The sequence below is a fragment of the Oenanthe melanoleuca genome, chromosome 1, assembly GCF_029582105.1.
Source record: "Oenanthe melanoleuca isolate GR-GAL-2019-014 chromosome 1, OMel1.0, whole genome shotgun sequence".
NCBI lineage: Eukaryota > Metazoa > Chordata > Aves > Passeriformes > Muscicapidae > Oenanthe > Oenanthe melanoleuca.
The window spans coordinates 78,513,139-78,525,992 of record NC_079333.1 but is presented as its reverse complement, the minus strand read 5'-3'; the positions used below and the strand labels follow the sequence as shown (position 1 = coordinate 78,525,992).

The window sequence follows — 12,854 nt, the reverse complement described above, 5'->3', positions numbered from 1 at the left end:
TCTCAGCAGACTAGGAAAGACATTTAGCATAGAAAATCTTCCTGGCTCAGCTCTACATTTTTGCACCATTCCCCCAGGCAGATATAAGGTACTTGTGGAAGTGTGTAAGGGTGAGTTTGGGAGGTGGGTGTGATGCTTTCACTGCAAATCACCTGGCTGAGGGTTCATGTATCGTTTCCCCCTGTGGTAGGCAAGGGTGAAGCAAGGCTTGTTCTTGTTGAACAAAAGTTCCTGATTTCCTGTGTTGGTTAGATGGATGATCTCATGATGATCAGTTTCAGCCTACAGGAGTATAGTTATCTATGTCTTGCCAAGATCCTTTACACATTCCCCCTTCCTGGCTGGAATGGGAGAAGAACAGTATAAAGATCCCATACTTAACACTGACTACATTTTCCTGCCATGAGGGGACAACGACAGGGAAATACCTAAGAAGCCAGGCCAAAGAAGAGGACTCCAGTGAGAATGAAAGCCGTGCTCATGGAGCTACAACAAGGCTCAGGCTGTCCTCAGAGCAAAGAGCAGCCAATGATTCTTTAACAGAACGAGGCTCTCAGGACATCCATGGAGGAGATTAAACACTCCTCCTTGTGCCAGCCCATGATCTCAGCCATCTCTTGTGACATCCTGTCATTGCTGGCATGACTCACTCCTACCAGTGGGCATGGGGTACATCACTGTGAAGGATAAGGTTTGAGGAGCAGTGGATGATCAAGTCGTTTTCAGTGTTGTGTGGTCCCCTACTCCTTGCCAACTCTTCAACTCTTATCTTGCTGTTCTGATGAAAAGCTTCCCTAAATTTTGCTTGGCTTTCACAATCCCAGTTGGTTGGAAGGATGCACAGATCGACTAATTCATAGACTAAATGAGGAAGTAAAGCACACGTAGAGATTCTCTATTAAAGAGTTAAGAGGAAGGGAGGAGAAATAAGGAAGTAGTGGTTGAAACAATCTGCTTTTAAGCAAAAAAAAGAGAAATACTTGATAACATTTTAAATGGTGTATAAACAACACAGAAGATCCCCAGACTAGGTAGTGGTTTTTTGTTTTGTTTTGTTTCTTTTTCCCTGGGAGTGTAGGTGTACATAACCAGTGGAAAACGCAATGAGAACTTCAGAAATGGAAACACTACACTTTTAGCCAAAACACAAGCAGTTTTCTCACCCAGTCAGACTAAAACATGAAGTGGAGGGATTATTTCTAATAAGGAGAAGAGAGGTTGGTTTCCAAAACCTTTCACTGTAGGGTAGCACAATTTTTTTCATTTAGTTATTTGAGATTGAATGGATCAAAACTATATAAAACAGAGCAAGCACATTAAAACCCTTTGTGGGGTTTTCCACAAAGGACACCAGGACTGTCAGTGTCAAAAAGATAAATACAAACTGATTTGCAAAGAACATTTACATACTCTGTAACTCTGATCTGAGAATGCTCTGTTGGCTTTTTAAAACTTGTACCATATTTGGCTGTTTCTCCACTGGGGAAAAACTCTTGTCATTTGTCATGATTGACAGTAGAGATTCAGCAGCAATACAATCCTTGTAGCCCTAACATATAAAAAATTAAAGCATAAGAGACATTGCAGATGTGTTAAAGAAAATGATGCCATTTGCAACTGTCTGTATGTAGGGCCTTGGCAAAATCTGTGGCACATTTCTCACCAATGTGAGCTGCTGTGGAAAGGATTTAGATTAAGGATGGTTTAGGACAAATTAATTTCACAAGTGAAATAAATGTGAATAAAATAGGTATAAAATAAATAGATAAAGTTGAAAACATTTTATCTTGATGTCTGAAACTATTCAGTTTAATTGCTGCAAGTTTAACTTTCTGCTTCTATATAATCCCATTTAACACTGTGCATGAAACAATAAGGCAGTGAGTAACAGTCTGCAAGATATTTATTTACCAGCACTACTGTGAGTTATTTATCTTTGATGTCTTTGATGGCTACACATCAAGAGACTTTAGCTTTGGCTCAGATCTCAGAAAAGGAAATAAGCCCCCACAAGTCTCTCCAGTGCATTTCTCTGGAGGAGGAGGAGGAGAGCATTGAGACAATAATGTCCATGCAGAAAGCTCAGCCTGAATCTATTGTCTTCCTCCCAGAAGAAAGTAAAAGGGCACAGTGATGCTGGCTGCAGAAATGGAAGGTGAGGGCCAGGGCTCTGAGGAGAGAACCTGCACAGAGATGCTGGGCCAGGCAATTGTTCCCGTGAGTCAGTCAGTGAATGCTATTCACTGAAACCGAGTGGGCTGCTTGGACCTGGCAGTGAAAGGCTCTACTCTACTATTTCATAACATGAACATAACATTTCATAACATGAGCATGCAGCCTCATCTGTGGTGGAAGGATGTGATATGGGAGAATCCAGAAGGGAATTGGGAATCCTGGGCAACTGTCAGGCAGAACAGCTATCAAACACTTGTTCACTTTATTGTTCACATAGAAGCAAGAATGTAAATAAAACACAGAGAGCTGCTGAGCCCAGCTGCTGTCCAGCTTTGTTTGGAAAGGATCTTTGATCTATATGTGAGTCTTTATTTCTCCTCTCTCTCTTCCCCTCAAAAAATGTGAATTGGCTGATACAGGGTGAAAGTCCCAAGATAAGTTTCTGAGCACTGCATAGATTATTTGGCTAACTGGATGAAAGCCTGGAATTCAGACATTTATAATTCCACCTAATGTTTTTCAGCTCCTTTCCCTGATTAGTGCAATTACAAATGGTTTTCTGTGTTCAATGGCCATAATAACTCAGGAGAAGTTTGTAGATGTGTGCAATGGCAATAAGGATAATATTAATTATATATTATCTATTGTAAATCACAGTAATAATATAGACTAGTGTTTTCTGCTGTGCCCAGAGCACTGGATCCACACATGTTGGGGTTATTTCCCCTTATGGGGCAGTGTCACCAACTTTCCCAACTGTTCAAAATGCCTTTTACCCATCCCTTTCTTCTGTCTAGGGTCAAAACAAGGAAAATATGGCTTAGGATAGAAGAAAAAGTATTTCTTGTGGATACAAATGTCAGTCTGTAAATCCTACACCAAATCCTGCTTGATCAAACATGTGACATGCCCAGTTTATGAATGAATCATATATTTATCTTCCACTGAAGGAAGTGAAAGCATTTAGCATTCAGTTCTCTTGGGCCCATAGCTGGACACCAAAATATCTTTAATATATAAGCATGTCTTTATTTCTAACACCTGGCACACTTTGAATTTCTGGCCAGTTCTTTGTAAACATACCACTACTTATTTTCTTCAGATTTACTAGAAAAGTTTAAGCTGATGATACACAGAGGGTATGAACTTTTTTACTTTGCTGTGGCAGGTGTGGGCAGGGGAGCATCTACAGCTCCTGTAGCATGAAAGTGTGAAAAACAAAATCATTGGCAACAGCAAGCTGCAACACTGAGGTTTTTATCTCACACTTTAGAAAGTCAAATCTCCAGGTGACCACGTGTGCTTTTGAGGATGGCAAAGATTTTCAGTTTTGGGCCCCTTCCTGTAAGAAAGACATTGAGGTGCTGGACAGTGTACAGAGAGGGACAATGGAGTCTGGAGCACAAGTCTTACTAATAACAGCTGGGATGCTGGGGGTGTTGGGTCTGAAGAAAAGAGGGGACCTTATCACTCCCTACAACCACCTGAAAGGAGGCTGGAGCCAGGTGGGGCTTGGTCTCTTCTCCCAAGAAACAATTGATAGGAAAAAAGGAAATGGCCTCAGATGGCACCAAGGGAGGTTTACATGGAATAGTAGGAAAATTCCTTCATGGAAGGGCTGTCAGGCATTGTAACAGGCTGCCCAGGGAAAGGATGGAATCACCATTCCTGGAGGCACCTAAAAGATGTGTAGATGTGGCACTTCAGGACATGGTTTAGTGGCAGACATAGCAGTGCTGGGTTAAGGGTTGGACTTGAGGGTCTACTCCAACCTAATAATTCTGTTTCTGAGCCCCTCTTTTTCCTTCTACACTCATGACTACACTAATCCCAAAGACAAGTTAGAGCAGTCAGAAAAACAGGCACAGCCAAAGGAATTTATTTTTCTGTAATATGGTTGATTCCTTTCTCTCAGCTCCCCTGCTGCTAACTGGCATAGCAATAGTCTTTCCTATGCTGGTGTTCCACATTTAACAAAGTGATTCCCAGGCACTGCTGTGAGAGTTTGCAGTTGGTTTTTGCAGTACTGGGAGGTGCTGGGAATCCACCCCACTCAGTGTAAACATTTCCAAGCCCAGGGTAGACCAATCATATTTGTTATTGATATTCATATTGGCTATGATCTCTGCCCCTCTCATGTGGGGGTAATTATGTACTCAACCCACAAACATTAGCAGAAACAGACATGTGGGTTGAACAAACCTGTCAGCCGACTACAACATGTAAAAATGTGCCATGTCCTGTTAGTTTCTCAGAGAGGAGCTATTGGTAGGAAACATTTCACTTAAAAAGTTCAACAAATAATTTTCGCAAGTATATATGGTTTTAAATGTCAAACATTTAACGTGCATTTCACCATAAAAGACCTCAGTGATGAGTTTGTGAGGCTATTTTATCCGCCAAGACCCGATTTTAAGACTATTTATCTGCACTGCTGAGAATTGCTGAGGTTACAAAAGTCAGACAGGCAACAGGAAACTTCATTCTTTATCCTCTTAGAGGTGTTAAAGATATGTTTGTGCCCCATGGATATAATCAGTGACCAAGAAGGCACATCTTCATGTGAAAGACTGAGTTCCAGTGGTTTTGTTTTTTTTTGACATATAATTTGCTACAATTTTTTAGGATGGTTGATAGAATAAAAACACTTCCCTTCCCTGTCTGATTGATAAAGCAGAGGTTAATTTCAGGAAATAGATTCCTTAAGCTGCCCTCTGAGTCTGACCATGGGACTTATTATCTGAGCTGGAGATTGCTTTGGCCACAAAGCTTCTGCTTACTGCCCATCTTTCATACCAGAGATGCACACTAAAAAATGATCAATACAACAGCTCAGGGAAAGACAAAAACCATGAAGGAGAGCAAGAGATTCTCTAGTCTAGTGACAAACACAGATATCAAGCAAGTGCTCCTGGCCTGGAATCTATTCTTTAGTTTGGCCTTTGGAGTTACCCAGTAATTACTGTGAAACAGTGTCTCTGAGGACAAAACTAGTGATTTAGTCCTGTTTTCCTTGCTGTTCCAGCTTCTCCTGGCTGGGTGCAACTCAGCCCAGATCACAGTTCTAGCATACTACCTAACTAGCAAGGAAGGAGCTGGATCAGCCTTTAAGTACTTTCCAAAGACTGAGTTGAATATGCAAGCTCTTTCCCCTAGGAGTGTGCTCTAGAGAAGGAGTTGCACTATTTCCTACTCTTGGACTTTTTGAAGAGCAAGTACTTGTATTTGTGAAGAAGAAACAGTTTCACTGACCTTCTTTAAGCATTCTCCTTGGTGGCACCAGATCAGCTCTCTCAGTCCTGTAAAAATCCATTTGTTCTATAATTGCTAATGGCTATCTTCTCTATATTTGTCTCTAAGTATCTCAAGTACTGCTATCTTGTGTTATAAGAAGCAACTGCTGTGGATAATTCCCCAGCAGTCAGAGGCTGCAGAATTAGAATTTTTCCTGTTCCTTCCATCCTAGCTCCATTTCAGGCATTTCACAGGCATCCTTTTCTTAAGAAGGTGACCTTTTCTCAGCATCACAAAAGCCTTTCTCAGCATCTGCTTCCAGGTAGAATCAGTGGCAGAATTGTATTTCCCAGAACATAACTCAGTCACTAAAATCTCAAGGCTGCTCTGCTTTTTCCTGTAGTTCTACATCTCAGTCAGCAAGTGTCCTCCAGCAGCAAGTAGATGAGAGCTGAACAGAGACAGGAAATGGTCTCCCACTAAACAGGTTGTTTATTGATTTTTTTGTGCTGAAATATTATTCTGTAATATTTACCCTTAGGACTCTGAGGCATATACCATCTGCACAAGGGAGATTTTACTACATGTAAAGTGGTCTGTTACAGTTCTGGCATGGTTTTGTCTCACACCAACTAATGCCCTCTCAAACAACTCTGAGCCACAATCAACTTCTTGTGTAGTTCAGGAGTTATGACAGACAAAAGAGCATCCCAGAAATGAAGTTTGGATGCAGCCATAATGTTGGAGAGGCTGAAAACAGTTATTACAGGTGTATCAAATAAGCTAGAGATGAGGATATTGTCCCAGCAAATGAAGTGGAAAGTTACTGCTGGGTAAAAACATTTTCTGTGTAGCCCAGCAGAGGGTGCAGACACCCTTGTGCTGCCTCCAAGAGGGCCAGGAAGAAAGAAAAACTCTTAACAGAGAAATAACAAAGATTATTTCTGCCTTTGGGCTTACTCACCTACTCAAATCTTGTGTTCCTGAATATTCCCTTATTGCCTCAGCAATTGCCTCATACAGCTAAACTCTGCATGGAACATCCTGCCAAGGAAAATGCAAAACTTCTCATCCTAAATGTTGACCAGACTTACAGGCAGCTCCCTAAGGAATTTGTCTCGCCATCTCACCGCTGATGTTTCCGTGCTGCAGCAGATCAGATTTCCTCTATGAGTAAGATCTGCAGAAAGGAACAAACAAGAAATCTTGTAAGAATAAAAACAAACCAAAACAAAACACACACACACACAAAAACCCCTAAACATACAAAAAACCCCAAAACCCCCACATGTCTAAAGATAATTGCAAACAGTGGGACAGTGACAAGCACTGATAACATTTTCTGTTTTCTTTCACAGCATTAAATATATGGCTCACTAGCTGTAAAACATACCTGTGCAGGACTACTAAAGCTTCAGAATACGGACATCTGAAGATGAAGAGAAGATAAAAAAGCACATGCTTCTTGTTGGTTTGCTATTTTCCCTTCTCATTTTTGCAGATGTGAATCAGCTGCAGTGTATCTCACAGTAAGTAGCCCTAGCTGCTTCTTCATGACTATAGCAAGGTGTAATTTCTGTTCTTATTTCAAGATTTTGTCAGCAGTTGGGAGAGCAAGGATTTTCAGTTCACCAGCTGCTGAGCCCAAATCCTTCATGCAGTAGTGTAAAAATGTGACAAAAATGTGCAGCTCTTGATGACAAAGCTTACAGGTCCCTGTCCCCAGCCTGACCAACTCTTGGACCCTCATCAGTCTGTGTGCAAAAAGGCAGAATCTCTGTTAGGATATCAGTGCCAGCTAAAACCCAGTATTTAATTACTGAGCTGTTGCATGAAGCATACACACATTTGTCTCTCTCTTCCTGTGAGTACTTAGCTTTAGTTAAATATTCATCAACACTGAAAAATATGATTACCAATGGAAAATTTCTGTAAGGACAGAAGGCTTCCAATCAAAAATGTATGAAAAGAGACTGGATCAAACTGACATTACAGAGTTCAAAGGTATAGAAAATTAATCCTGTGGGGTATTTCTGATTGATTAGCAACCAAATTTAGACAAAAATTGGATTATATTACCCATTTTACACCTATTTTAAATAACAACCCTAACTCTCAGGCTGAATCCCTCTCAGGTTTCCTGTGTATAAATAGTAAGCCCAAGAGGAACAGCAGCTTGACTTTCCCATTTGAGAGCTGGCAGTGAGAATAATCAAGCCAAAAAAACAATCCAGCAGACATTTATTTATAAATAGAGCTCATTTCATCCAGGAATTCTGGAGGCAGTAGTCAAGGTACAAACTGTAATGTCGTTTCTCAAATGTCATTTTCAGAGGAGAGCTACATTTTCAAGCTCCTTTTGCACGCTGTGAAGAGCATGGAACCAGTCAATAAATATGCCTGATAAGGAAACCTCCTTTCTGTCCAGCTGAAAGCTTTTGCAAAAGGTTAGTTGTCAGCAGCAAAGCCCCCTGAACTTGTGTTTCAAAACAACTTTTTAACTGGAAACTATGCAAATGTGAAGTTTTTAAGTGGCAATATATGTGCAAAACACCAGCATGGTGTCATTTAGATGCATGGTGACAGTCTCGGTGTGCCTTCATTTTCGAGCAGGACAGGGGAGTCTAGCACAGAATAACTTGTGGCTGAGTTGTCTGGGTTTCTCCCCTCAGGCCACTTGACCAGAACTCAGCAGTTACTGTGGCAGACCAAAGTTACCTACAAGGAAGGACCTTTCTAGTATTTGTCTGTTTCCAGTGCTGCTGCAGATAACCACTGCACGTAACCCATGCCACCCTCCCACGGAGGAGCGCTCCCTTCTCCCACATCAAACAGAGCTACTGATGCTGAAACACAGCACTGGCAGCAACATTTTAAACCACTTGAGCTGGCCTTTTCTGCACAACAGCCATCAGTGAAAGCCTAATTTTGTGCACAGGCAGGCACATCTGAGTTGAACCCAAACCCACGCTGCGAGACAGAAGGTGAACACACAAGGAGAGGGTAAGATGCTGGCTGGGGACAGGGGATGCCTGGGTTCAGCTGGCTCTTCCCACAAAGCTGCTGAGCACTTTCCCTTGAGCCCTTGGGAAATGTGACTGCAGGACAGTAGGCACACCTCAGCCAGCTTTCCTGCAGCAAACTGTGGTATAGGCTGCAATTATTTACCCGCCAAGGCCATACAGACCTGTAAGGAACAGCAAATTTCTTAGCATTGATGTTCAAACTGAGAAGACTAAAGCTGATGCAAATGCTTCTGCCCATGCTACAGCCTCTTCCCTAGCAGAATGGGGACATGCTCTCTGATTGTTTCTAAACTGACACAGCTGTTTGCAAGGGGAGACTGAGGTTCTTGATCAGATTGCCTGCACTGGGGAGCTGCAAAAACCAGGGCACGGGTCTGGCATCCGCTGGGATTCTTATGAATTACCCATCCATAGATGCAGTGACAAAACTTCAAGTGGATCATTGGGTCTGCTGAGGGTAAAATTCATTACAGAGGTCCAATTGCTACTCTAACAGAAATTTTACAGGTAAAGCAGAAATTATTTAGGAATGAAGCACCAGTGTGGATGGAAATTTTGTGTCTGAATCAAACCAATGCTCTTAAAAGTCTCAACTAGATTCTCCTGGTTACTATGTATAAAATCCAGAAAGTGTTTAAACCAGACATTCACGCACTCAATGTCAAAACATTAAAAGTGATTGCAAGCAAAGATTTAAAAACCCACAAATGCCAAAAACTCTGAGTCTTAAAACAACCACAAATGCCATACCAGTATATGATTTCACTCAGGAATCAGCATGGCACAATTTCCCTTTCTGTATGGTGACAGGGTGACAGCACATTAATACAATAAATGCTTAACAGATGGCTATTTTATGCTTATTTCTGAACTATTAAATAAAACAAAAAAAGTTTTCACACCAATATTCTCTCTCCTTATCTACTAAGAGGCAACAAATGCCGTACACAAAAGTGCACTGTGCCTGCACTTCCTTCTGGTGCCTGTCTGTCTGGGTCCAGCTTTTATGCATCAAAAGACCCTGGTGAAATTTTATCATTTTATGATATTGCTGCACACTTCTGTGTGTATGTTGAGCTGTTGCAAATCTCCGGAGCAGTCTCAGGATGAATATAGTACATGGCTCTGTGATAGCTACAGATAGATATCAGGTCCAGATTTACAACTAAAACTGGCCCAAAATTGTCTGGGTTTGATTTTTTTTTCTGTCCCCCAATATGTAGAAGCTTAATCTTCCCCTTTTTAAAAACAGAGTTGAAGACACACTATGATTTTTGCTACTCTCCTCACTAAAGCAAATTGTGCACCTGAGAACTCCTTATTTTGTTATCTTGCAGAGATAACTCCTTAAAACTGGCGATAAGTTTTCTTTCTCTTTTCCTGCAGCATTTGCCACAATAATTCTGACTTCCAAATATGTGCAACATAATTTCTTAATTATCTTTGCTCTATTATTACACCACACAGTTCTTCCTTTATTTCTACAGCTCACAGTCATCTGGCACAAAGAGACACAATGTACTTTTTGGATTGCAATGAACTTTCTTCTCGTTTCAGATGTAAATAATAGGAGGGAGAAAAAAAATCAGTCTTGACTGAGTCTGGCTCCTCTGAGAAACTATTACGAATAAACAATGAAGTGAAAAGCTGTACTCCTTACCTGGTCTGAGAGGTACCTTGGAAAGCCTCTTAAATGACACAGAAGAAATAGAAATAGTTGAAAGTTTTTACTCATCCAACCAGAGGACTCAGGAAATGACTATTTTTGCAATGATTAACTCCTTCCTCACTTTGAAGTCTTTCAAGTACAGTTCCACTGCCGTTTGGCAACGAATGCTCTGCCCTCCTATACATGATTTCTGTTTCACACTTAGAATATGCAGGTGGCTGGAGGAAAAGGCATTGATCACCCCTGTGGAAGAGAAAAACTGCAGTGTCTTCTGCATGACTGTGACCAAGTATATTTTACTGTTGAGTGATGCTTATGTAATGAAGTACAGAAATGACCTAGAGTAATGGCTTGACCTCTCAACTCTCATTTTTAGAAGAGTTTAGAGCAGTGGTGCAATATTGTCAGCATGAATTCAGTGTTGTGGTGCACAAGAGAGCAAGGTGAAAAACCAGGTTATTTGAAGGAGTGGCATCCACTGCAGCCTGGACAAGCATTTGATATACATACAGTGCATGATAGTTCTATACACAGAGGGTCTCCAGCTGAAAAGTCAGGCACCCTGGAGCATTAGGAGTTAATCCTCTGCACAAAACACTCCTCTGTGCATAAAACCTGTTTCCCTTGCCTAGATCTATCTGTTTGACTAAAAGGCATTTCTGAGGCTGAAAGCCATTAAAGGCCAGCTGCCCACAAGAGCACAAGCTGCTTCTGGTCAGTGACACCTCTGTACAGAGCCCAAGGTGGCACCTGAGCTTCTGAGCCTGTGGAGAGAACCCGTGCTGGGGTTTTCTGGGGTTTTCTGAGTCTTACCTAGCTCTGGGCATTCACACTGGAGGTGTCTACACCACAGTTTGTCATCAAAGGCACTCTTGAATATAGGCAGTGGAAAGAAAAAGACCTGTGCAAGATTCTTTACCTGGGAGTTTTAACATCCAAATAAGAGTTCCTGCTGCTATATAGATATATATGCTCACATGATTTTTTTTATGCAATCAAGATTTTATAACTACTACTACAAAAAAATCCTTATTCTCTGCAAGTTAAGTTTTTTTTGTTTTCCTAATGATTATTTCCAGTAACTAAGATTCAAGAGGCATTCTACCACAAGACACTGATGAGACTGGTCTGCACTTGAAGTTTACTCTTTTGCAGTTTGCCACAAATATAATGAGGATACTCAAGATCCTTGATCTGAGCAGGTGCTTAGCTGCTGTCTTGGAATGGAGGCCAAAACATTTTTGTGACCCCCTCAAGCTATGGCTATTGCTATAGCTTCATCTGCAGAAACACCAGGGCACTTTACTTTGAACATGGTTACAGGACAGAGGTTCAAGTTCTTGCTTTAGCTCCTCTCACTTCCACGTAAAACATATTGAAACCAACTGTCAGTATTCTCACAAGCTCACAGGTAAACAGGAAGAAGTTTCAGTCTCATAGCTTCAAAAAGTGTAAAAATTATTGAATCAGACCCCCTAAAAACTCCTCTAAAAATGAGATTTGGTTTGCTTCTTTGGTTGTTTTTGTTTTTGTTTTTAAATCTTCTTTTAGTTCAAATATAGCAGGCTAGAAACAGATCTTTTCATTTTGCACTTTTTGATCCTTAAGGCTACAAATAATTAAAATTTTGCAAGTTTTAATTCACTACCATTTTAAAGAAGCTTTCCTCTCTAAAACTAGGGAAAAAAAACTTTCAGAATGAAAAGAACCAGCATGTACTTTTCCCAAAAAATCATAAAATTCTACAGTCCTGGAGTAGAATAATGAGTATATGCAGTAATTAATGCTGCAGTACAATATATTGTGATGTTTCATAACATATTATAATGAAATGAAAATTATTTAATAATTTGATAATGATAATGATGATTGCTACTACTTCTACGAGGTAATCAATTTGATGACATTCATTTGGCCATGCTGCAATTTCCTCAGAAAGCAGTTAAGTGCTAAGAAAGCATCCCTCTAAAGGCTGGTAGTATCTTTCAGAATGATTATGAGCAACAGTGTGAACTTTTATAGATGCATTTCCTTTGGGTGGAGCCCTCATTTAGCTTCTCACTGAGCTCAGCAGGCTCTGGGGTTCACTTTGAGAGTCCTCCCTGGAGCTGTCTCAAGCTGTCTATGAGTATTTGGGCTCCTGCCTTTGTTGTTAAAAACCTGCAATTCGGCTGTGTTCTCCTGGGAGACAGGGAGATGACTTTTGTGTAAGATATTTTAGTCTGATGGCATTTTAGACTTTTTTTTTCTCCCTAAGTGATGTTAGAAAGCTCCTCAGTATCTCTCCAGTGCAGAGGTCTCCCTCTAGGGTCAATCTGCAACAGCCTTGAGGTTGACCTGAATGTGGCTCTGGTTCCTGGAGCCCAGAGGAAGCAGATGCAGATGGGGATCTGATTTGCACAAGGCCCTGAGCCATATGGCCTCAGGCCATACCAACCCTTTGCATTAAAAAAAAAAAAAAAAAAAAAAAAAAAAAAAAAAATATATATATATATATAAACGGTTTAATTTTATCATTCATTAGCAGCAATGTTATTTCAGAGAAGCAAATGTTAGATTCTCTTCTGCAGCAGAGGAGGATCTGGAGGAATGCAGAATTGCAGGATAAATACAGGACCTGTTTTGGGGTCTCTGATGGACCTAGCCTGTCATTCCATGAGCAGAGGAAGGTGTAACAGTGGGAGGACATGGCACAATGTTAGCTGTGACAGGAAAACAAGAGATGCAAGCTGTCATTCCACCTTCCCAAG

General features: G+C 40.9%; 1 protein-coding gene across 2 annotated transcripts in view; it reads right to left on the bottom strand.

Moving 5' to 3' along the window:
* The window catches only part of P2RY8 (P2Y receptor family member 8), a 31,234-nt gene extending 20,981 nt beyond the window's left edge, over positions 1-10,253 (bottom strand). The window contains exons 1-2 of one of the 2 annotated variants that reach the window (XM_056499222.1): positions 10,096-10,253; positions 6,504-6,589 (exon numbers count right to left, since the gene is read on the bottom strand). The gene's annotated coding sequence lies outside the window, so the exon portion shown is untranslated. The other variant, XM_056499230.1, reaches the window with a different exon arrangement.
* Positions 10,254-12,854: the final 2,601 nt, after the last annotated feature.